This window comes from Taeniopygia guttata, chromosome 4A (assembly GCF_048771995.1).
Source record: "Taeniopygia guttata chromosome 4A, bTaeGut7.mat, whole genome shotgun sequence".
Lineage (NCBI taxonomy): Eukaryota > Metazoa > Chordata > Aves > Passeriformes > Estrildidae > Taeniopygia > Taeniopygia guttata.
In genome coordinates, this window is record NC_133029.1 from 7,504,012 (window position 1) to 7,528,451 (window position 24,440).

The 24,440-nt window shown below is 46.2% G+C and overlaps 1 protein-coding gene and 1 long non-coding RNA gene across 7 annotated transcripts in view; one reads left to right on the top strand and one right to left on the bottom strand.

Moving 5' to 3' along the window:
- The first annotated feature begins 1,543 nt into the window (after nt 1-1,543).
- The window catches only part of PLS3 (plastin 3), a 49,769-nt gene continuing 26,872 nt past the window's right edge, over nt 1,544-24,440 (top strand). For 2 of the 6 annotated variants that reach the window (XM_030272547.4, XM_030272549.4), the window contains exon 1: nt 1,544-1,666. The gene's annotated coding sequence lies outside the window, so the exon portion shown is untranslated. Of the gene's footprint in view, nt 1,667-1,982; nt 2,199-5,864; nt 5,886-20,186; nt 20,307-24,440 lie in introns of those variants that run through there. The other 4 variants (XM_030272546.4, XM_030272548.4, XM_072929100.1 and 1 more) reach the window with 3 other exon arrangements.
- LOC140684163 (uncharacterized) lies at nt 19,380-20,142 on the bottom strand. Its single transcript, XR_012055975.1, has 2 exons — nt 20,034-20,142; nt 19,380-19,642 (listed from the first exon to the last, which is right to left on the bottom strand). It is a non-coding gene; the product is annotated as an uncharacterized lncRNA (long non-coding RNA).

A 24,440-nucleotide genomic window follows, 5' to 3' on the forward strand; every position in this document is an offset into this window, starting at 1 on the left:
TGGGACAACTTTATGAGACCGTGTCATTTTGTAGCTTTGGAATAAACACTGCAAAATTAATTTTTCTGGCAGTTTTGACAACAAAATGTGTTTTGCCTTATGTTATAATGATCAGACTGACAGCCTTTCTGTAAATAATTCATATAAAAATTTATAACATAGGACTGTGCAATTCAGATCCAGAAATGTGCACCTGTAACATTGCCAACAGAGAACTAAGTACTCATTGCAATCAATTTCACTGGGCAGTTCTAGTTGAATATGTCCTACATTTATTTCAGTTTGAAAGAGAAGAGAAAGAATGATCTAATGCTGGTGTGTGCCTTATCTATTAATAGTCTGTTAGGTAACTGTCACCATTTGGCAATTTTCTGACACTGGTGGAAATAGTTAAACAGCAAAACATGAGATGTGCTTTTACGTTATACAAGAGCCAGCACCTTAGTGTTCCTGGGTGTTATATGGATTTATTCCTTTGTGCTGTTCTCATGTCCAGGCATGGGAATGTCTCATCTTTCTGGCCTGGAAAGGGTTTGTTGTGCCTGAATGCATATTCGCTTTTCTCCTAAAACCAGAAGAAGATGTTAATATCCGTGCCCATGTTTTCTCCCGGTCCTGGTGAACGTGCCAGTGTTGGCCAAGAGTGTGAAGCTTCCCACCTGGGGAAAGAACTTCCCCTTTTTCTGGCCCAGGTCTGAAGTGCAGGTCTGGCCTCATCTCCTTCTCTTTGTTCACCTCCTTCCACCCACAGCAGATGTTTGTTTTTTTTTTCTCTGTGCAAGGCCTATTTGGATTGACTTCTGCTCTCCACCGCTTTTACGCAAAAGCGTCCCTAAGGCCCTTGATTTCCTGAACTCTTCTAGCAATTTTCGGTGTGAATATCTGCGTAGCAAATGTAGAAATTAGGACAGTTATGAGGTCACCTATCCCAAATTGGACAGCTGGAAGCTGCCTGGGGAAAGGCCATGGCAACGCTCTCTGTCCAGGAGCACAGAATAACAGGGTGCAAGGGACAGGCACCTGCACTCCACTTAGCCCTGAGTCTGGCCCTGGCTCGCTCTGTGGGAAGCTCCTCGCCCCATGTGCCCACCAGCGCCAGCTTCCCCTGGACATCCTCAGCATCAGCCCGCAGAGTTATTCCTGGGGGACAAGGGGAACTTGCAAGTGAAGCCCAGAGCTCCTCTGTCTGCGTGGCAGTGCTGAGGCAGCCGGGGCTGCCTGTGCATGGGAGACAGTACAGAGTCTTGTCTCTACACCACAGAAGGAGGGGATGCCTCTAGAGAAGAAAGAACGTCTGCTTGGAGGAGAGTTGCACACAGGAGAAAAATGAGGGATGCTTACCAGCAGAAGTGAGGCGAGCGCGGGACTGGGGATACACGCAGGGCATGAGGATGGATGCGTGGGGGGATGAAGGCAGGGAAGGACGGGATGAAGCCGCGGCAGAGCAGCCCGACGGCGGCAGGGGCGTGCCCTGGCTGGAGCCTCGGCTCTGCCCTGCCCTGAGTGACTCGGCGGCCGCCCACTCGCAGCGCCGGGCACCGTGATGTGCGGGCGGGCGGCCCAATGGGGCCGGGGCGGCGGGGCCGGGGCGCGCCGAGCGCGGGCAGCGGGCGGGGCCGGGGCGGCGGGACGGCTCGGAGCGGCACGGCACGGCACGGCACGGACGGTGAGTGCTCCCGGGGCTCCTCCGGCAAGGCTCCAACTCGGGGAAAGTTGCGGGCGCTCGCCCCGCCGCTGGACGTGCGGAGCCCGCGCGGAGCATCCCGGCGGCAGCGGGGGGACACCGACCGGCCCCGGCGGGCCCGGCCCGGCCCTCGCTGCCACCCGGCTCCGCTGCCGGCCGGGCGTGTCCCCGGGGGTTCCGGGGCGGCGGGGCGGGCGCGGAGCCCGGAGCGCGTCGGTGCCGGCGGGACGCGGGGACGGGTCCGCCGGGCGCGCTCCTGCCGCCGCTCCCAGCTCCCCGCGGCGATGAAAAGGCACTTGTCTGATTCATCCCCCTGGAAAACTTCGCCCGCGGGCTGAGCCGGGCCTGGGATGCGCTGCCCGCGGCCGTGCCGGGGCTCGGCGCTGGGATGGAGCCCCGGCTGCGGCAGACTCGGGGCTTTGTGCGAGTTGGGAGAAGCAGAGCCCGGCCGAGGGGCGGGGAGGTGCCGCTTCCCGCTGTGGGTTCCCGCAGAGCGGCACTGAAAAGGGGTTCGGTTTGTATTTCGCTTTTATCTTTTGTGCAGGGTAGTATTCCCAAAGCAGAGAGTGTGAGGAAATGGGAACGACTTCTCATCTAATTGAAACGGGGTGAAATAAAGTGAAGTCGTGGGACAGCTGTGTGGGTTTATTTTTATACATCTCTAATTTGGACTGGGAGAGGAAGTGTCACCCTACTCCCCTTAACAAAGGCTTCTTGTTGGGAGCCTGGGAAGGGAAAGAGAAGAACAGGGAATTTTTCAGGACTTAAAGCTTCAAACTTTCCTTTACTGGGGCACCCTGATGCTGTCTGGAAATATTGTAATGGATAACATCAAGTCCCAGTGTTCACAGAGGTAACAACTCTGCAGGCATGACTGTGCTCCAGTTCAGTAAGTTTTTCTGAGTAGAAATAGTGGTGAAACATGTGCATGTTTCATTAACCTCCAGTTAGTGCTTCCTTGGGACAGGCTGCATGTGCCTGTTCTGTAGGAGCATCCGTGCCTCAAGCAGGGCATCACTTGGACTCACTGATTTCTTAGGAGGTCGGTGGGTATAGATCTGAGCAAATGCCACTGAATCAAGCCTTTGAGATTGTTATTGCTGTTACACAATTCCAGTGGAATGTGAGAAACTGGGCTTCCTGTTTTTGGTCAATCTGTAGAAGCGACTATAAAAGATAATAGATATCTCAAGTAAATTGCTTTTGCATGACAGCTTGGAGCCATTGTTCAGCCAGTAGCACTTGTGACTTCTCCAGTGAGCCTGGTAACCTGAGAAGCAAAACTCCTTAATGCAGGGAGACTTGCTCAGAGTAACTTTAAAGACAACAGCTGGAATCTGGATATAAAGAGGGAATAGTTACCGAGATCAGCATGTGCTAGTGCTGTGCATAATGATGTATAGAAATTCGATCTGTTTTGAAAAGAAATCTTGTGCAAAGAGGAACTGCTGGTAGTTTGTGAGTGAAGAGCAGTGATTCAGGGGGATTAGTGGACACAAGGCAAGTCCCCTGTGTGCAATATTCTGCAGCCGTTTCTGCCCTGGGGCTGTTTGATGGCCTTATGAGGGGTGTGTGCACACACAGAGACTTAAACTTCCAGATCTGTTTGTTTGCATCTAAATAACTCTTGAAAAAAAAGGTAATAAAATAATTTGTTAAATGGAACCTTTTCTAAACGCTGTTGTTATCATAGCCTGTTAATCTTGCCAAGGGTTTAACAATTTGAGGATGTTGCTTGGTTGTAACCAAGCTCCTTTGAAGGAATTTTTTCCTTGTGAAAGATGAATTACTCATTCTTTGTCTGAGCTAAGAGATCATAATGTGATTATTAAACTCAGTTATTCAGTGCTAGATATAAAGAATTGTGTTTAATCAGGGTCTTTGTTCTCTTATCAAAGTTAATCTGATGAAGTTTCCCCTCCTGTAAAATACGCAAACATCTCCCCAGATTAAAAATGTCCCAAACTCCAGAAACCTATTTACTAGTTTTGGCTAGATGAGCTTTACAGTGGACAGGGCTCTGGGGACTGATGACTTCATTAGGTATTTGGATAAATGCAGAGGAAGCCCTTCCCCTGGGGCTCCCTTACTGACTTCTCTGCTCCGGGTTTCAATTGTTGCGAGATTAAGATGGTGAGTGAAGGAATTGCAGTCTTAAATGAGTTTGTGCTGAATCCACTCATGCAGGATCTTCTAGTAACTCTTTCCTGTGTGTACTTGACTTTCCAGTGCAGTGACTGGAATGGCTTTGGAGAAGCAGAAATACAACAGTTCTGACTTCAGGGAAGCAAAGGAGAGCGCTGAGTGGTGTATTGGAAGGGATGTTAGGAGCAGTTAATTCAGTAGCTGGCTTTAAGCAGCTGCTGGTGATCTAAGTGATCTGTATGCCTTGTGAACCACTTTATCTGCACTTTTTGTGCGGTAAAACTGCAACTGCTCCATTTGGAGCTTCAGTATGGCATTTTTGACAAAGTATAACATAGTGCATTGGGAGAAGATACATACTTTCCTTTTACACGATTGGCAGTGCGTTTAGGGAGGGTGTGCCCATCATAGATACTGTAATGTACTTCTTTATCTAAGTAGATGATGTGATCAGTAGCTCGTTTCACACCTGAGGTTGTTTTGGTGGTGCTATTTTAAGTGGTGATAATTTATTTGGTGACGTGTCCCAACACACAGATAATGTTCTTGACAATCTTATTTTACACAGCATTAAATAATAGGTGGTGAAACACAAAGGGGCTGTGTTTTCAGCAGAGCCAAAGACCAAGTAAGTTCTGCTCTATATCAGTATGAGGTATTTCTTGTTTGTGGTTGGGGTTTGCTTGTTTTTTTAAGTTACAATGTTTTGCATTTCTTTGCTTATAAAACTGAGAAATGTGGATTGGAATTCTCTGAAGACATTTGTCCCTTTTTAGATAGAGGCCTGTTAGCCTGATTTTCTTGCATGTGAATTGCCTGTGGCAGAGGAGGTGATGGAAAGGCAGCATCAAGCCTGCTTGTATGATTCCAGCACAGGTTTTGTACAGATCCATCAGCGCCCTGCAAAGCAAGTCCCGGCTCTCTTAATGGTGTTCCCAAGGGCAGCTCTTGACCTGCCACGCTGGGCGGCAGATTAACCCTGTGCAGGGATTATGGTGCTGCTTCTGATCACAAAGAGATTGGAAAGCAAAGGTGGGAAGGAAGGAGGGAGATGCCAGCTGTTACAGTGTTGCTGTGCAGTTTGCAGAGGGTTGGACAGGTGAAATTTATGTGGCTGCTACTTGGTTTTTATCTCTGTACCACCAAGTAACAAACACTAAGCAGCAAAAGAAACATGGTTTGAGTTGATGTTTTGTTCAGACTTCAAATATTGCTGTGCCTCCACCTGTATTAGAGCAGTAGTTAGCATAAAAAAAGCAGATTTCATCTCTTCAGGACAGCTGTTTAAACATGTGACTGACAGGCTATCAACCTGCCTGGTGCAATAACAGATATTAATTTTTAACTTTCTTTTAAGTTTCTTGTCAAATTTGGAATAGTCACAACATAATATGATAATATTTATCAATCAATTACTGGTCTTTGCAGCACTTTTTGGACTAAATACTACTGTGCATTTAGTGATCTGTGTATCTTTTTGGACATTGAGCTCATGACGTAATTACAGTTGCTAATTATATCAAAAAAAGGTAAACATGAATCCAGAAACCCCTACCAGCGGATGTGTGAAAGGTGGATATTGAATTTTAAAAGTTTACTGAATAGCCTCAATGCATACGCAAAGCAGAACATTCCTGAATATCTTTTTTTTTTAAGCATGTTGCAAAACGGAGGCCAGCTCTTGTAATGAGGGTGATGCAAGGTTGAATTAAACCTCAAATTAATTTGTTGGGTTATTGTAACAAATGTCACAACATCACCTACCCCTGGCCCCCAAGCCCCTTGATAAGCATCTGTCGACATCTTTGCACACACATTGCTGTTGGCACTTTGGGAATTGGATTATTGCACAAGCAGCAGTGGTTGTGTTTGTGGTGGGTAATGTCTTGGCAGAGCTCTGCCCACAGCACTGCTGGTAGGGGAGGGCATGAAAGGACTGTTTACCCTGTGACCATCCCAGAGTTGCTCAGACACTTGTGCAGAATCAGCTGCCCCTGCTTGCACCATTAAAGCTCTTTTCTAACCCTGAGGTACCTGCTGCTCTTGCTGCTGGTGGGTAAGTAGGTGGGAAGTGTGAAAGCTGAAGGCAGTTGTGATGGGCCAGTATCTGGACCCTGGGTGCTGTGGCTGGGAGAAATGATGCTCAGGAGGTCCTCTGAGCAGCAGCAGCTCAGCTGACAGTGACTGGGCTGCTGTAATCTCTTTCAGCTGTGTGATTGCTGGTCAGGAATGGACTACTGTTGTGTCCCCTGCTTCATACACAGGGGTTGAGGTGTGCCTGTGGGTGTACTGTCTCTCTTGGATTTATTGAATTAAAACAGGTATCTTCCGTGTGCAGGGAGTAAGTATGAGGTGGGTGGTGTTTAGACATAGCAGCATCAGTTCAGCTTCAGTCTTAGCAGCTGCCTTTGTGCTCTTCAATGCTCAAGTTGTAGGTGATGGGTCAAGCCTGTCCTGCCCTTGCTGCTGTTTCCTGCCCTGGATATCCTTCCTGCTTCTAGGTCAAGTTTCTCAGAAGTGGAGACTTGAATATCACCTTTCCATGTGAGATCCACTTGGAGCACTGCAGAATGCTCTGTGAAAAGTCTTCTGGTCTGTGCAAATACTTCCCAAGTGAAGGGCTGAAGGTGTAGATTTCCTCTGCTTTTCCTGGGTGGCGTTGCCAAGCTGTGCCATCAGCCTGGGGACAGGGGATCCTGGCTGTCAGAAATCCTCCTTCCTTATCCCACTGTGCTGCAGCCCCCAGGCCAGCCCATCTCCAGTGGCACACCTGGGGTGGGTGTGCTGTGACACTGGGGACATGCTGCCTAGGGAGGGTGATGGAGGCCCACTCTTTTAACTGTTGATTGAAGAGATGATTTGATTATAGCCAAAAGATGGGACTTCACGTGTTTGAGGCTGCAGAGCCCAGCTGGGGCAGCAGACACTGCATTTGAGATTTCAGGTGTGTGGTGTATTCCTGTGTGATCTTGTTAGCCATGTAAAGAGCAACCTGTACCAGCTAAACAAGAAAATGTGGGTAATTGATGGAGCTGATGGCAGAAGTCCCCTCCTAATAGGCCTGGAGAGTGGTGTGGGAGCAGAAGACATGCACATCTGTCCTCTGCTAGTGCCACACTGTTTGATTTGGAGGTGATAGAGCTTTTCCTTGAGGTGGGCACATCTGACATCATTGCTAGCCACAACTGTCATCAGTGCTGACCAGCAGCTGCCCTGTCATCAGGACTGTTTGCTTGGCTGCTCTGCCTTCTCCAGCAGTTCTGTTCCCATCAGGGGTGTGGACTTCCTTGGGCAGGGTGCTGAGGCGTGGTGGCCAGCCAGTCCACTCAGTTACTGTGGCATCCACTGGTCTCCTGGGAATCTAAAATCTGTTGGCTTTTTTTGGTAATGGATTAAAAATGCCAAGGATGATAAGCAAGTCCTGTCTGGCCTGCTTGGAAGAATTATATCATGTGTGCTCCTCTAACAGCTGGGGTTTCCTGTCTGGGTTTATGGGTTCATGCCTGGGCTTCTTAAAGCTAGTTTTGCACTGAGTTTGTGAGTGGCATGATGATGAAAAGGGGGCTTTCCTGCCCTCAGGAGAGCTGCTATCAGCAGAGATGGAGCTACGGTAATTTTCCCCCTTTTGTTTGGTTTGCCAGCTGATTCCTGTTAGTTTGTCTCTACCTTTCAGCAGCTGGGCCATGAGGGTGACCACTGTCCATGAAAAGCAGCATCCTTGGCCAGTGGGCAGCTTCCTTTAGGTCCCCTTCCTTGTGTCCCCCTGTGCTGGCTGGTCTGATCTCTCCAACACCCTGTGCTGCTGGAGGCAAATTGACTCTTCCTGCAACATCCAGGCTGTCCCCATGGGCTGTGGTGGCCTGTGCACTAGTAACATTTGGGAGTTAGTATAGAAGAAATAAAATAATGATTGATTTGAGGATGTGGGGAGCAGGATAACTGTCTGAAATGAGAAGCTCTGGTTAGTATTGCTGCAGATTGCTCATGTCAATCCATATGGGCCATATGCTTCTAACCAGTCTCCTTGTCTCATTTCCTTCTCTGAAATGCTTACAGCTGTTTTTCCTGCCGCTTCAGTAGGTTTTTTGTTCCTGTAAAAAGAGTGACAGCTCACAGATGCTGCTGGGAGTCCCCACTGAATAGCTGGGAAGAGAGACTATTGCTGTGATCTTCAAGAGAAGATAAAGTGTGGTGTCTCTGTGGGAGGCCTAGTTACTGATGTTTTAAGTAAGCTTTTTTGTTTTTTCCTTTTAAAGTTGACAGTACACTTAACTGTCTCATTCACTGTTTCCTCATCACATACTGCCCTTAGTGTTGTCCATGAGAGAGGAGGTAGTTCATGAGTTCTACTTATGTGTAGAACAAGGAAGGAAGAAGTGAAGTTGTGTGACGTGTTCAACATCCAGTTTTGCTGCTATGCTTATACATAATGTTTGGGTTAAACTTCACAATGTTGCTTAGATGTTGGCTTTTTTTCTAAAGAAGTCTGTGGCCAAAGTGATAGTAGTGCTTGAGGTTCATAATTGTTGGTCCTCCACGTATCCCTGTGTACATCTCTTCATCCTGTCCTTTCTGCATTCTGCCAAGAGAATTAATTGCAGGCTTCTGTAGTTGGGTTAATGATCCAGCCCTGGCCAGGTGAGGAAGGAGGTGTAGAGATGCTGATGCCTATGCAGGTGGTGTTTCACAGTTTATGGCTGGGTGGTAAAGGGGCACCTGAAGACAGTGGGAGAGGCTGTCTGTATCTGCTTTTAGACAAATGACCTGTGCACTGCAAGGAGTGTGGGGCTGATGTGGCAAAGTAAATGGATGTGTTGAGTTGGCTTGAATGCCAAGTTAAGACAGGGTCTGTAGCAAATAAAACCTAGTGGCATTGTATGTCTGAAGTCCATGTGATCTTGGATTTGTTTAGGTGCTAAGAGTACAAAAAATCTCTGCATTTACTGGGTCGGTTGCCTGTTTGCCATAAGTCCTAAATAAACAAAACTTGCTAGATTTCAGTCCTCTGCTTTGCCTTTTTTCAGTCCCAACTGCACAAAACGGTGACATGTCCCAGCAGCTGTTATACTGGTGTCTGAGATAGGAATGGGATGGTTCCTGGTGGTATGTCTGTTGCTGGTGACTGTTTTCCTGCCTCGTCCTCCCAAGGGCCTCACTGCTGTGGAAGGAGCCATGGATTGGCTTTTCCTCCTGTAAAAAACATACTGGGGCTGTACTCTCCTCAGCCCATGTTATAAATTATAAACTGCTGTGGGAAATAGAAAATAGAGTAATTCTGATTTGTGTTCTTTTAGAGCCCTGTTCTTTAGACCAAAATACACAGGATAAGTCTGGCCCTTCCCTCTATTCACTTTTCATAGCCTCCTTTGTTTTTAATTTATATATCTTTTTATTCTAAATTCCTCCCATCCCCAAAATAGAACAGACATCAGCCTGCAAGCAAAGATTGCCAGGCATTGGTCTTGTGGATTATAGTGGCTTTTTGGCCTGGTTGGAGACTGAGCCCCACCCTACGTAGGCTTGGATTAAAAATAGTCTTCATCAGGCTGAAAACTGTACACAGCACATCTATGTCTTGGTTTCTGGGGTATTGGCAGCCACAGGAAGCCCTTCAGCTATAAAATACCTTAGTTTGCTGCTAATTAATCCAGAAGTGCTAAGGTGACCGCTGTTGGAAAGGTGCAGAGCCAGATGTCTGACTGCCAGCCACGTAGTTATCATAGATGTTGATCACAGTTAAGCTGTGCTTCTTGAAGGACCTGAAACAATTGGAAACTCTAGTCCACAGCCTATGCATTAGGCTGCCACTTCAGGAATGTCTCAGCTCTGGTGCTGCAGGGATGTCCAGTGGCCAGGAGACTATCCCAAAGCCTCCAGCCCAGTCCTGTCTGTCCAGACCCGAGCTGCACACTCCTTCCTCTTTGTATAAAACAGAAAAACATTGAGGGCAAGAGGCTGACCAGTGTCAGGTGTGGTGATCTCATTCCCCCACTGCCTCTTGGAAAAGCCAGGCCTCAAACCCAAGCTTCTTAGGCAAGTCTGAGTGGTTGGCCATGGGATAGCAGAGGGAAGATCTGAGTGTCTCCTTGCCCTGGGCATCTGTCCTCTGCCTCATGAACCTCAAGTGTTGACTTCTTGTGTAGTTTCTTTTGTTTTCCACTGTGCTTGGCCATGCCTGGTGGGGCAATGAGTGAGTCCTTTTCCAGGGTGGTAGGGAATGCTGTTGGCAGGCTCCGGCTCCGTGGGGAAAGGCAGGATGCAGCTGATCCAGGATCTGGAAGCAGGCGGTGCTGCCTGGCAATTCCTCCAGCTCAGCCACAGCCTTTATGGTTGTTTAGGGCAGGAGTGGGAATAAATGAGCAGGGGAGTGTGATGGGAGGAGGGCAGGGAGACTCTGCCCAGTGCCTGTTCCATGGCTGTTAATGACTAGCCTGCTCTGTGCGCCTGGTTTACATGACCTTGGTGATCAAAGGTCTCTCTGTAATCAGGGAAAATGCTGCCTCCTCTTCAGTTTTTTAGACTCTGCCTTGGCCTGTTCTGTTTCTGGTAATTCCACTCTAGAGTAGACGGTAAAAAAAGCTTAAAAAAGTGAAATATTGTATTGTCTCATAAAACCTTTGTAAACAGGCATGAAACTGTCTGTAGAAGGACACTAGAAGGATTTTATTTCTCCCAAAGCCTAGGGATGAGCTTTCAGCCTTTGTCTAACTCAGTTGTGCTTTTTGCTTTGAGAGTCAAGGGGCTGCTTATTTGTATATCAAATTCTTAAAGTGGAAAAACTGAAAACTGACTCCTTCTGTTAGGTCTTTACTACAGACTTTTTTTTTTTTACTAGAGGAAACCATATTTTTATTGAAAATATGCTAGCCAGGCTGTTTTAAAAAATTGTATAAATACAGAAACTTACGCAAGGCAAAGTGAGTTGCTGCCCACTGCAGGGTCAGGTCAAAACAAGAAAAAACCTGCAAAATACCAACTTAGGGAAAAGCAAAAAGAAGATCTGATAATCTGGTAGATGAGACAGGCTGTGCAACATCAGAAATGCTGCTGGCTTACATCGGTGTTTGCCATACCAGCTGCAGAATGGGGCTGAGGCTCAGATGCTGCAGGTAATCCTGCCCCTGGACTGTGTCCTGTTAGTTTTGTGCTTCTGCTGGAGTTTTGTGTGCTAGAACTGCTTCTCCTGCCTTGTGTCCAAATGAGGAGACTGTCTTGCTAGGGGGAAAACAGAAAGGATTGATTGCAGAGTTTTGGGGGCATCCTCTGGGATTGCTACTTAGATTGTCTCTGAGGTGGTGGGAAAGGAAGCTATAGAAAAATCCCCTTTGTTTTCTCTTGCCTTTTTTTTTTTTGTGATGGTTGACATATGAAAAGTATTTCTATAGTAAAAAGCAAATAGGAAGGCATGTGATTTTGCATTATATCTGTGTGGCTTATTTTTTGCCAATAATTTAGTGGTTAAATTAGGGGCTCTCCAGAGCTGGATGCACAAGATGTTTGAAATTCATATTGAAGACCTTGGATAACAGAAGCTTGTGTCCTGTCTGGAGTAGATGGAAGGTGATGTGCAGTGGGTTGTTCCTGGAACAAGTTTGCACAGTCACCTGTGTTCTGTTTTAATGCTCTTCCTTGCCTGTTGCGTTACCTGAAAACTATAGCGAAGCCCTTGTTTTTTGATGTGCTCATTTCCTCAAAGTACCTTTTTTGATCAGATTTGGGTTTTTTTGATGTTTGTATGGATCTTTGCCTCAGCCATGCTGCTGGTCTATGTGGTACTCTCCCAGCCCTGGTAGAAGCCCACATACCAGGACTTCTGCTCCATGGATTCTGCTCAAAATAACAGGGAAGGGGAGTTGCTGATCTGCCTCTTCCACTCTCTCTTCTGTACTACAAGGTAGAAGAGTGTCCTGCTCTACTTTCACAAACAGTAGGACTGAACTCGTTGCCATTGACTCTGCCCTGCTGGGAAGGTCAGGAACTGGAGGAGGTTCCATGGGTTTTCACAGTCTCTGTCCCTGTTTTCATGGAAGATCTCGGTGCAGCTGCTCTCGGCAGATGAAACTGCTGGGCAAGCACCAAAGTTCTCAAAGTCTGTCCAGTGCAGAGCTAACCAAGTGGAAACTTGAATTCAAGCTACCCATCCCTGTAATTGGCATTCATATTTTGTGAAGCAGTGCTTCAGCTGGGTCTCAAAGATCATAAATTCTGGGTCCTTGTTTATGCTGCCATTGCAATCTTGTGCTCCTTCCTGCTAATCAGCCAGGAGGGGTTTGTGGAGTTGTTTGGGTTTGGAACAGGGTTGTGGTTTTGAGATTCCAGGATGCTGAGTCTTGTCCCAGGGACTGGCTTGGATGTTCTCTGGCCTTGGAGCCTCTGAGCAGGCTGATATTCCAGCCCATCCCTGTTTTCCTTGGGCTGAACCAGTGTTTGCCTTCTGCTATAACTGTTGAGCAGCTGCAGTGCTGTGGTGATATATACACATATATATATTGTGCTATAAATGCTGTAGTTAAACATTTCCTTGACCCAGCACAGAACAAGGTGCTTGTCTCCAGCTGGTCACAGAAATAAAGGAAGTGAGTTCCAAAACAATATTGCAATTAAGCTGTTTTTTCCTGAATTTTGCACAAAATGTTTTGCCTGCAGGAATGGATTATGAGGACTTTATTTTAGGGAATACATAGGGTGTTGTGTTTGTATATAAAGTTACCCTGTTGTGATTGGTATTGGGCAGGCATTCAGGGAGAAATTTGGCCCTTGCTTTTAAGAACTGTTTCTGTGATAGCAACATTCTGAAGGTCAGTAGAGAATAAATAGAAATCCATTTACAAAAGCATTCATGTTTCTCAGTGCTCTTGGTAATAACAAGCAAGTTTCTGAATCCTCACTTAGATAGACTTCACTGTTCCATAAGGAGAGAGGGGAAACCAGGCCTTCTGAAGACTGAAAATACTTTGAATAAGCAGCCTTAATGTCTGACCTAAACTTTAGCCTGTTCCTTTCTGCACTGTTTGGCTGAGGCTGGGACTTAGCTTTCCTTGGGGACATGGATGGGAGGTTCCTGTGCAATCCTGCTCCTGCCCTTCTTTTGCCCACCCCTTTGTAATGTTCTTGTTGATGTAATTTCCAGCTGGGCTCTTGCCACTGTATTATATAAACCAAATGCTCAAGCAAAGGCAGCATAGTCAGACTTCTTGCTGAAAACTTGAAGAATTGATGTTTCTGCCCAGCTAAGAAGCTCCCAGAAGTTACTGTAGCTGTGCTGGACGGATGGTAATGGCAGTACCCAAACTACATTAGTTAGATCCGTCACTAATGGCAGCAGCTTTTATTCCTCTCTCCCCTTCTTTCTCTTTCTCTAAGTAGTATATACACTTTTTCTGGGTTATATAGGGTTGTTTTAGTTGGTCCCTTTGTTTCCTGTGTTCTGAAGGCCTGTATAAAAACAGTTTTGAAAGGCATGAAATGAAGTAAGATTCTGCCCTGTACAGTCCTTGAAACCTGCTGTTATGCAAGAGCCTTTACAACCTGTATCAGTCAATGATTTGCTTCAGCAATTAAAGCTCTTGTGCACTGGTTTGATATCAAGTTGGCACAGAGCAAGGCATTGCTCTTTCTTTAGTGCGTTGCCCTTTCACGTGTAACACTCACAGCTGATATTCTTGCTCAGCATTTGAACCTCTTTGGTGTAATTCATGTTGAACCTTGTGGAGTCCTGGCTCCCAGCTATAGATCTACCTCTCCTGCCTGAGCTCATGCCTTCTATCAAATACCCTGCCTTGTTTGACTTTACGTAGGATTGGTAGATGTTTGGTTTTTGGTTTGGTTTTGTTAACTTCTAGGGTGAGGGTTTCTTTCATACTAATTCATAAAGCATTAAACCCAACAGCAACAATAGACTAGAGAATATAAGAAATCTCCTGTCAAATCAAAGACTGGCTTCACAGCACAGAGATCAGTCTGCTACTAGTAGCTGGTTTTTATGATCTGGAAAATGTGAGATGGCTTCCTAATTAACAGTGTAATGAGCTGGAGAAGATTGTGCTCTAGGGACCTGAAAGCTATGGGTGACAACTGACAGCGTGTGAGAGTGGTAATCCAGCTCTACCCTACCTTTCTACATATTTGAAAAGAGTGCAGTAGTTGTGGGAGGTGCCCCTGGAGTTACCCCATCCAGTGACCAACCCTACAGGAGACTTTCTGTTGAGGTCTGAGATCAAATGAGTAGTTTGAGGGAAGCCAACAAGTGCATGAGCTAAAAATACCAGAAAAAGCTTCAATGCCTCTTGAGATGAGATTTCAGGCTAGTTCAACACAGATGAACTTGTAAGTGCCCTTGGACAGTATGATGAGCCACGTGCCCCTGGCAGGATGTCCAGGTGAGATTCCAGTCCCTTCCTGGAGATCCTCCCTGCCTGGACTGGGTGTGTGCTGCTGCTGCCCAGGCTGGTCAGTACCTGAAACCTTTCTGATAGTGGGACTCACCTGCAGATGTCCATGGGTTGTGTGGGACTGAGGAGCCACCCAGTGGCAATCTCCCACTGGCCAGGAGTGGGTGCAGCAAACTGGTCTGCACAGTGGTCAACAGTTGGCCAAATGTCCATTTGCTGGCTGGAGCAGGCTGTGACTGCAGAGGTGTAATCTTTTCTTGCATGTAGGTGTAAGGTATTAAGCAGTTCCTGACCTCTGGTTCTGCATAATTGCCAGTCTTGCTACAGTCCATGGATCTATTTTACAAACCACATATTTTTAACTGTTGTAGCTTTATTTTGAAGATTACACCTATTTTATTAGTAATCTAATAGGGTCCTCCTGTAGTCAAGTCCCTGGTGAGAGCTCTTGTTTTCTGTTGACTTTTTTAAAGTTGAAATGAGATGCAGTGTTTGGCTTTGGTAACAGTATTTATATTTTAGTATTTAGAAAGGGAATCTTCTTAGGGGTGAAATCTGGCTCAAGTAGCTGAAAACTTTGCAAAGGTTTTTCTGCTGCTCAGGCTGCAGAGTATCACTGATAGAAAGTTAAAAGGCTTATGACAGACTTGTATGAAAATACAAACCTGTTCTAAACAAATCTGTACTCCTGTAATTTGCATTGTGCAACTGTTTGCACTACAATTGGTGGTTTTTTTTTGGTGCTTCTTAAAGGTTTCTTTAGTGTATATTAAAAGACCTTACTTCAAAGAATTACATCCCTATTGAATGGCAGCTTTTCTATATTAATACATTCCATGAGGATGCAGTCCACATGAAGGCTTGTATACTTCTCAGTTGTAGATGTGTCTAAATTGAGTGTTGCTAAAAATGGATCAGAACAGGTTTCCCTGTTCAGAAATATTGTGTGAACAGTCGCTTGTGTTCTGCAGTAGTGCAGTTCTAGTGTAGAATACTATTTCCTTGAGTGGTGACTGAGGTTGGATGATTATCTAGAGCATGTTCTCCAAGAGAGCAGAGGATTGTCTAAGTCATGTCAAGGACAGACTTGGGCGATGGACAGATCTGGCAGCTGAGGTGAAAGATGAAAAAGTATGTTTGTGCCTCCAAGACCTTCCTACCAGACCCAGTGCCACTCCTTCTCCACGGCCTGGTCCGTGGGGTGCCTGAGCTGGTTCTAACTGGGATGCTGTGCTAACAGGGGGCCCTCTGCCCATCTTCCTTGTGCTGATGTCCATTTGACCCCTCGGCCAGCCAGGGTGGGAGGACTGAAATGCTGAGGAGAAGGGGAGAGACAGGATGGCCTTTGGACGATGTCAGGCCTGCCTGGGTGCAGTTTTACTGTGTCAGGGCAGTTCCTCTTCCCATGCTTCAGTAACAGCCATCAGGTTTCATCTGATGCTGTTGTAATCACCCAAAGTGCTTTCTTTGTGATTGTTGCAAGGTGCCCTTCGTGACTGGTTAGATGGAGCTGCAAAACTGGCTTAGAAATATTCTGCACTCCAAGTTCCTTCCAGTAGCTTATCCTGTGGCTCAAGTATGTAGCAGACAGCATGGGAAAGTGCCTCAGAACTGGTGATGCCCTGCTCAGGCCTGCAGGACTGGCCAGAGAGATCCCAAAGGCACTGCAGACCCCTGCAGTGTTTTCAGTGCTGGCTTCTGCCCTGGGAAGTGCAGCTCATCTGGCAACTGCTTTTCCAGTGGATGTGCAGAAAGGGTTTCCAGGTAATCTCTTAATTTCTTTCTCCCTTTACAAAAAACCCCTATCCAATGCTAGACTCCCCATGGCTCATGATCTCCAGAGAATAACTTGTTCACTTTTTTTTTCCACTTATGCCCTCCCCACACCCACCTTTTTTGTCTTTTGAATTTAATAAAGTGGGTGACTCAGTACTAAATATAAAGCCTCCTGCTTCTGGCATCATCTGCCTGTGGCTCATTTCCTGACATCAGTTGAAGCCTCCCGATTTCCTTATGAAAAAGCAAGAGATGAAATAGCCTTTGCGCAGTGATCTGGGCATACTTGTGGACTTTTTTGGTGACTGCTTGGCTCCCTGATCTAAGCTGTGAATAATTAGCTGGTTAATTGCTAAGCTGAGCACAGGGTAAATCGGGCAAATCCTCAGATCTGTTTTGCACTGCAAAATCATACTTGAGTTTGCAGGCGTTTTTTAAATAAAGACCAACTTTCAGTCCCTCCTGCATATGCAAGGTTTTTATTAAATAAGCATGAGCCTGACTAATGTCTTGCTCTCTTCCAGATGACAGGCTCGCTGACAGAGCAGCTCAGGAAGCTTTTAAGGGGGAAATCTAGCAAAGATGGACCTGTTTTTTCTTTAGAAAGACTGATAAACTGAGGAATTAAGGTCAAATGCTTGCTCCTTGGTTGTCACATCTTTCCATAGCTGTTTACATTGGTGGTATATACACTGCCATTGATTGGCACTGAGGGAGAAAGCACAAAGTGCATAAACTCTCAATTTGTATCAAAAAGCGCAGGTGAGAGTCTATCTGTTAATAATTTAATTAAAATCCTTACATTTAAAAGAGATTGTGGACAGAACTGGAGGAGGGGAGCATCTTGCACATGGTAAATGGTCACTGATATCAGTCCAAAACGGGCTGGAGGCTGGCCACTCTGCTGTCTGAAGCCCTGGCTCATTGAGCATGGTGTGTTTTCTCTGGTGAAGCAGGCTATTTAAGTTAACTGGTTTTCTCTTTCAGTTAGGTATTCTTTTGAACTTCTCCCCCTTCTCTCTCTCTCTTTTTCTCAGTCTTTCTCTCTTTCAATTTCTTTTTCTAAGGAGAGGGGATGTTCCTGAAAAACCTTGATTTGCAGCACCAGAGCAGGCAGAGGCAGGAGGCTGAGCCACCTTTGCAGCTCCTGAAGGTTTGCCAATGTCTGCTGGCAAACCAGCAGATGCCCTGCTGGCTCTGGGATCTCCTGAGGCTGCTGTGGCCCAGCCCTCTGGCCGTGGAGGTTTCTCTAGCATGGGATGCTGAAGTGGACCAGCATGTCCTATACTCTCATGGCTGGTTGACAGTGGAGCTGGCTGTATCCCTGCAAATTGATATTTTAGGCAGGAGCTAGAAGTACCAGCAGTTAAAACCCATCCCAAAAATCACTGGGACAGATGTAGCATGCCCAGGGACTCGTTCATCACCATGGATTTCATCACCAGTTATCTTGAACAGCTTCCAACATTAGCATGGTATGTCTTGGTGTTAGTGAGGAAAACACTACTTCTGGAGTGGGCAGGAAAACTTGGTGTCCAAAAGCAGATGGTTGTCGTCTTCTGGACTCGCTGGGGAGAGCAGTGGGCCTGCACAGCCCACTGTAGCCAAAGGCCAGCACACTGGATGAGCTCTCTTCCCCCCCTAGAATTTTGCCACAGGGTCTGTTCTTGAGGGTTTGTGGTGAAAGATGACTCCTGAATTTACCCTTTCTGCTCCCCTGTCACCTGGAAGGCAGCAGCTGCCACTCCCACAGCCATCACTGAGTACCTTCTGGAGGGCAAATAAGTATTAGTGGCCTCCCAGCGAAACTTGGCAGCTGTGGAGATGTGTCCCCTTGCGCAATGATCTGCTGGAGTTATCCTGCCAGTGCTGGAAGCTTTCTTTGTGCATAAACCTACATCACAATGTTCCACGCAGGAGAGTGGATGTGTCACCTGAGCACCTCAAGCACCTTCTTCTTTCCTAAAATGCTCTTTTTAAAGCATGGAGTTAAGGAAAATACACTGGTATACTGGGTGTACCAAAAAAATTCCTATTTTGGAAGAGTGTGGGGGGTGGTGTGAGACTAGGCGTGCCGAGGAAGTGTGCTGGGAGTGCCCGGGGAACTGTGTGTTCGCTGCCTGCCGTCACCACACCACTCCCTGACTGGCGAGCTGAGTCTCGGGACATGACGTGGGGATGAGTGGTGCTGGCACCACTGAGGTGCTATTTTAGGTTTGACTGTAATTGCAGGTTGGACCGCCAGGACTGGATTTTGAGTATTCACAGAGCAGAGTGCTCTTAAAGCTCTGGAAAAACTGGCTATCTCTGATCCTTTGCAAATGTAGGAGATGGGTATTTCACGTGCACTGTGCATCAGTTGAACTCCTTGTGGTGGAGCCACTGAGGACCTGTGCTAGCTGGTGACGGGGCAGGGATGTCCTCTCCCTCTCAGTGAGAGGGAATAATTATACCTGATAGCCTTGTAGGATGCTTTACACATACCTGGAAAAGGAAGAGTGGGTAAGCAGAGGTCTGAAGAGCCATGGGCTGGTGGCTTTTAGGTGTCTCCGCCTGCAGTGCCAATCTGCCACCTGCACACCTCAGGTGCTGCCTTGCTGTTTCAGAAACACAGATGACAGAGACAAGGAGAGGAGGCTTTTCTTTTCCCTCAAAAGCAGACATTGCTTGTGCAATGGCTCTGCCACTGATAGAAAGTCACAACTTAGTTTGGGAGCTGGGCTCTGGCATGCTCTCCCCTGGAGCTGTCAAGCCCTGAAGCCTCTCTAGCCCTTACAAGATGAATTTATGCTGTGCAATATACTCAGATGTAGGATTGAAAGTGGAGACACTAAACTTCACAAGATGAGTTTTTAAATTTTTGTTGCATGATTGCCCCTAGACTTCAGAGGATGGATGCAGTCCCTGGTTTTGGTCAGAGCAGCCAGTTGGGTTCCCTGCACTCCGAGGTGGATGCGATGCTGAAGGTGGCTGCTGGTGCAAGTCAGAGCAAAGTTGAATTTACTCTTCCTTAAACCCTGCCTGATATGCACTCAGCCTGGTCTCCATAGACTGCAGAAGTGTTTATCCAATCCAACTTCTTTCTTTTTAAGTTGCAGCTGCAGTTCTGGGCATAAAACCCTCTATTTTGGTTTCCATGATGTTTACCATCCGAGGAAGCTGGCAGGCTGTGGGTTTGAGGTTAGATTTTTTTGTTTTGTTTTGTTTTTTGGAGTGTGTTTTATGCCTCTTTTGAAACTTTACAGCTGGAAGCTAAATTTTCAGGTGATACGTAAGAAATGGTACCAGGTAGCGACTCACTTTCCTGGCTGATCTCATTTTTAAAGAGAAACAACAAAATAATCACCCAGTGACCATAGTGACCATAATTTTTAGAACAGTCATGAGTTCTTCAAATTTTTTACTAATTCAAATATTGTGTTTATTAGTAAATGACATATTTTCCTTTTAGCTATGGAAATGCTCAACCATTATGGACTTAACAGGAACAGAAATCTCTGAAATATATGATTATAGTTTGGAAAGCCAACTTAACCTTTCTGGTGATTGATTCTGCTCCTGTTCATTGCATCAGCAGCACACAGTACATGATGTTTCTGTTGCTTGTGTCTTCCTGGCTAGCAGCAGATGTCTGTTCCTGTTTCATCTAGAGCAGACAAGGATTAATTGCTGAGGTAATGCAATATATTACAGTATGGGCCAGCTCTGAACTCTGTATTTCATTTAATATAATTTATTCAGACAATTTAGTTTTTGTTTTTGAGGAACTATGAGGTGAAATAGCAGGCAGCATCGTCCTTCAGTGCAGACTAAAACCAAATAGGTCTGGATCCTTCGTATTCTGTGAGCTTCTGGTTGTTTCAAAGACATCCATAAAACAAGTACATAAAGCCAAATACAAGCTCTGCGTTGCTGTTTGGACACGCTGAGAGCTAGCAAATAAAATCCATTTGTTTTAAAAAGTAAAGAGCAGTAGTGGGGTTTTTTTTGTTTGTTTGTGTTTTGTTTTTTATTAATTAAAAAAATAGTTTGCTTACCTAAAAGCTCTGTATCTTACTGCTTCCTGATCCCACGTGCCAGGCGCTAAAATACCAAGAGCTGTTTTTTGGGGAGAATCCCCTCTGGGTGCTCCCGGGATGCTCGGGCCGCTGTGGCGCATCTCTCGGCGGCGCTCCCGCATCCCTGGGAGCGACCTCCCCTCGCTGGGCGGGGAGGGAGGGAGGGAGCGGGGAATGCTGCCCGGGCCGGGACGTGGGACAGCCTCAGCGCTCGGGGAGGGAGCGATTCGCCGTCCCGGGAGGAGAGGAGCGGTAAGGAATGCCGGGGAATACCGGGGAATGCTGAGGAAGGTGTCCCGGGGCGGGCTGCCTGCGCGCTGCCGGCGCTGCGGGTGCGGGCCCGTGCCAGAGATTGTCCTGCGACGACTTGTTTTTTGTTTTGCTTTGCTTTTCTCTGCAAAAAGTCTTGTGATTCCTCCTGCTGCAGTAGATGGAGGAAAACAGCTGAGGGCAGAGCGAACTTCAGGTTTTGATGCGTCTAAGTTTGGAGTTTCTCAGCGCACCTGATGCGTGCGAGCAGCAGCTGCCGGTTCGTGTTTCGTGTCTGTCTCCTCAGAACTCCGGAACACTCTTGTTCCATCTCAGCCTGCAGCAGGCTTTTACAGAGCAGAGCTGCTTAAACTTGCACGTTAAAGGGTTAAATATTTAAACCTCTGTCTTGCAGAAAGTGCGAGGAGCTCCGAGTGCTTTTAGGAAATGGCTGTAGGCTGCTGGCTGTGGTGGCTGCTGAACTTTTTGGGGTCTTTCACCTGGAGAGGTTGGGCTCTGAATGCTGCCCGGCCATTCCAGCTGGAATGGCATGAGGCATTACAGGCTGGCAGAATTTAATTTCCTAACAGAGGAGTTGATCTTGCTTGCTGTGGTTTCTGGCTATACCTGATGCTAGAAGCCAATGTAGACCCGCTCTAAACACTTTAGTAGTCACTACTAGCTTAAAACACTGGCATACCAGTACTTTTGACTATTGAATTGAAATGCTGATTTTTTTGTTCCAAAAACTTCATTTGTCTGCAAACCTGTAAAATACTTCTAGTATTGCTTTTCCACATCCTAATTTTGTTTGTACTGAATGTATGGCTCTGAGGTTTTGCTAAATTATGTTTTATTGAACTGATACTATATTATCTCTTAGCCAAAAGGCTAAGAAGAGATACTTTACCCTGCATTTATTCTGCAAAGCATCTGTCTCTAAAGAATGATTTCCACAGCTGGAGGACTCTCACACCCTCCTGAAATTCAAAGTAGTGGTGAGGTTGCATGCTGTTTAGTGCATACATCTCTTTAACCACAACATCTGTCCTAGGGGTATTGGGCACTGGCTGAGCTGGGAAACGGAGGGAGAAGGAGGAGGAAGAGGAGGCAAAGCAGCTTGAAGGGACCTAAGGAGAAGTTAGTGCTCATCTCCAAGAGTGCCTGATGCATTTTACTAGCCTTGATGCTGGATGCATTTTCCTAACCTTGAAAGCTGCTAATGAGAATGCATTTGGAGCTTATTAATGTTTCTCCAAAGTCCAAGAGTCACGAACTAGAGCTTGCCTGATCCTGAGGTGGTGACTGCTGTCTTTGGCTCCCTGTTGCTCCTCCCCATATTAAGTTAAATTATAGAGAAGTGTGAGGATCACCCTGCAGTTAGACTAAATGTGATTTCACTGTCATTGCAACCTCCTGGGAGGTAAAGCTTTCCTTCACTTCTGGCCATTTCCCATTAATTTTTGAGATTAATGTTTCTGATTTTGTGAAGAGAAGATAGGATCTACACCATCTATTCTACAGTAAATAAGTGGTGAATTTACAGAGATTTTTCCTACTTCATAAGCTACTAGGACAGCTGTGTACTGACGCTGATTTATTGCACTCTGATGTTGCTTTCTTGCTCTGAAACAAGTTAATTTGACTTCTTTCCCTTTTTCCCAAGTGCTTTCTAAACAAGATCACAGACAGCAGGGGAAGGATGGAAGATGGTTTTTCTTTTATCTGTGGCTTTTTCTAGTTAGAGATCAGTTACTGAAATTCCTGGGGTTTAAGACACTTTTGAAACATAATTACAACACTTAGGGTACGGTTTGTAGTTTCTAGTGTTTTGTTTCTTATTTAAGAAAACATGAATTGACACATTTCTCTGAATGTTTATCATCTGGGCAGCCAGAATTTCAGCCTTGGCTGTACTCTTTCCGGACAGCTCTGTTTACCTTCAATTGATTAAGCAGTTTGCAAACTGGTTGACCACAGCTGTACCTTCTAAAAGGTGGCACAGAACCCACCCTCCCAAAATTAATAGCTGAAACTCCCGGTTGTCCAGCTTGCCAGGGATCAGCACCGTCATGCTGGGTGTTTGGCTTGCAGGAGCTTGTTTGCTGGTGTTGAATAAGCAGTGACTGTGCTGTGATTTAATTTAGGGATCTGGTTGATTCCCCCACCTGGGCGCGGGGGAAAGTTTAACAGACTGAGTAATGCTCCTTGTTTTATTGTGGCACACTGGCTATCAGTCCCATTACCTGCCAAAAAGGCCCTACCTGAGAGCAGAGCTGGAGGTGCTGGGGGGATGGAGAGCGTTCTGGGCTGCATGGGCTTTGCAGGGCTTTATCCAGCTGCTCCTCCAGGCTGCAGGCTCAGGTCTTGTAAAGGGTCCTTTGGGGCTGAATATTGGGAAATCAAGAGACATATGCTTAAAGCATGTTGAGGGTAACATGCAGGTCCCAGCAAGCAGGTCCAAATCACTTCTGGGGAAGAAAAGTTGCTCAGATTCAGCCTTGTGAACTTCATTCCTTCTTGCTTATGGCTGGCAGGGGACCCACTGTCTTCTACACTATTGCTCTGAGAGTCCCCCCATAAAATGAGGGATGCTGAGTTTTTGCAATGGATGGTAAGAGATGGGTCCTTTCTTTAAGACATTTATGGTTAAGATACAATATAAGCAGAAGGAAGTGTTAATGCTGCTCTTTTTTTTAGGGAACTACGCAAGAATAAGAATTACTATCAACATAAGAATTTCCTGAGAGGCTTGCATGACTTTTCAGTGTCTGAGCCAGGAATTTAAATGAAGCCTTCTGAGTTTCAGTCCATTAGCGACACCTGACCTCAGCCCCCCTCTCTTTTACCTTCTTGCACTTAAGTTTAAATAATCTCTGAATGTTGTTTGCTTTTGTAAGTTCCAGGTAGGTGAGTGTTCAGCTCTTCCTTTCCAGAGATGCCTTGAAAGGATCACCTGTTCCATGTTGTACTAGCTAGGTAATGAGAATATTGCTCTGTTTCCACTGACATGAGCAAACTATTTCAAAAGTTAGTTAAGCCAGTCTAGTGGGTTATTATTTCAAATGTTCCCTAACCCTGGAGTAGCTGCTCTACTAAAACTGGAGGTGTGTCAAAATGCAACACTTAGTAGGAGTATTTGTCAAAAAGGCTTTTAAGGATTGATTCAGTGGTGCCTTGAGCAGTATTTTATCTGTTTTCTCTTGTGCCCTGTAGATCATAAGTACTCTGTAGATATGTGCAATAGATTTTGAGCAAGGTCTGTGTGCTGTAGCTGTGAGCCTGCAGGGTGATGGGGGTGTGTGAGTGCAGCTGGTCTCCTCTGTATCCATCCATCCATCCATCCAATCCATTTGGCCCTGGTCTTCCATGACAGGAGGCTTCAAGGAGTGTAAGGTCTGCAGAAATCTTTTAGTTCTTCTTCCTTCCATTTGAGTCTCACAGCAGTTTTATGTTTCTGTTCAGCCTCTTCTGGTAGATGAAAGTAACCCAGCATCCATCCACTCTGCTCCAGGATTGCATCTTACCCCTTAATGTGCATCAGAGGCATCTCTGGCTCAGAGGACAGGGATATGTTGGGGGAAATTTCATTGAGGGCTGGAGAAGCTTTATTTTTCCCTTTCCATGGGCAATTGGGGTGGAAGCATTTGTGTTCTTCTGGCTTGTGCTTCCTTATAGCATCTGGGCAATTTGATAGCATCCTCAGCTGCTTGCTCTCTCTGTTTTCTCTTATCTGTGAGACGGAGGGATTAGTGTACTTGAATCCCTGTGAATTTCTGTTCATATCCCCAGCTTTCAGTATTTAGGATGCAGCTGTGGAGGACATGGCTCTCCTGGGCTTTTATCAAGGGGCTGATTCCTATTTGATGCTGTGAGCAAGTTTGATGCTGATTTTGGGTTTTCTCTGGGTGCTGGCTACAGTTCAGTTCTGATCATGCTGATCATTATCCAGCCCTGACCACACCCCAGAGAGCTTCCTTGGCTGTGCAGGCCTGTCAAAGGCATGTAAATTGGCTGATGGCTCAGCAGCTGCTTTTACTAAGGATTTAAGATGATTGAAGCTAGTGAATCTGGTTCTGTCATGGAGGGAGAGAAAACACTTGGACCAGCATGCAAAAGGGGAAGGATCAGGTTGTC